Below are 1,325 nucleotides of genomic sequence, written 5' to 3' on the forward strand. Positions count from 1 at the left end.
CTGTTTCTCTGTGTGCGGGGTGTTTGCCAGTGTTATTTTGTTAACTTTTGTTTGTGCTGGATTTGGTTATTTGAGTTATTCTGCTAAGAAAGGGAGCCCCCCTAAAAGACTGATTAGACCTACCTGTCAGTCAAAATCTAACCCCGACCTCAGCATGAAGATAGCATGAAGAGTGACAGGTTGTGGAGAGCGAGATACTGAAGAGTAACTCAATTATTTCTTAAACGGTACAGAATTCAGTGAGTTGAAACATTAAATTTTCATTTCTGCGATTGACCCTTGAAGTCATATTAAGACATACCCTTAAATCCATATGCCTCCTTTTCCCTGTGGATAAAACCCAGTGCATGATTAAATGCCTTGGGACCCCTAACAAGTGTTTCCAAATGCTAACAAACCTCCACAGGCAGAGTATGGCACACACAGGCAGAGTAGGGCAGGCAGTGTATGGTACTGACAGCAGACAGAGCAGGGTTGGAGACAGGGAAACCTATAAGGGCCACTCAAAGATGAACAGTATACTATGTACAGTCACACAATGCCAGTGCTTCTCCTACAGTTTGTATGAGATGTGAACAGATAAACAATGTGGGCACTGACAATATGAGGTGTGAACAATGCAGGGCCTTTACACCTGTATATGAGGTGTGATCAGTGCAGGGGCCAGTTAATCTCACAGTTCGGATACCTCTTGAATTTTACACAAAGGTAATCAATCACAGCCGAGGGCCACCAGTTGGACAGCACTGACCTACATTTTCTCCACAGCGAAGCAAACTATAGCAAACACTTGGAAATCATCCACATTGGCCATACAATTGGTAAAAACCAGACTGGATAATTTATATAGATAATTATAGATATACTTTCTAGTATCCAAACCGGCCCAGTTAAATCTTATAAAAAATCTGGAGCCTCTGGCTAACCTACGGGAACATTCTCATAGCCTAGTTTCCCAATGTCTTATTGCTTCCCCTCAGCATTAACAACATTTGCATACAGACATATGAACCAAAATAATTATGCCTATGGACAGTTTCTTTTTTTTACTTTATTTTACAAAGTTTTGTTGTTGCCTTTTTTTCTTTTACTTTGCAACAGTCCCGCATTCTGGAAATCCCAGTAGATGCATCTCTATACTGTTATTCTTCTTGAAAAGCAAAATACAATTAAAAAACATTTTACCTTTATCATCTTCCATTCACATTAGCTTCATGCCAGTTTTTACAAAGGTATTTAATATTTAAATTGGAAAGTACAACACCCACCTTGGACCTAGCAGCCAAATCAGAATTCCTCTGAAGTATAGGCCACAACAAATAGAA

The sequence above is a fragment of the Xenopus laevis genome, chromosome 2L (assembly GCF_017654675.1).
Source record: "Xenopus laevis strain J_2021 chromosome 2L, Xenopus_laevis_v10.1, whole genome shotgun sequence".
NCBI classification, from domain to species: domain Eukaryota; kingdom Metazoa; phylum Chordata; class Amphibia; order Anura; family Pipidae; genus Xenopus; species Xenopus laevis.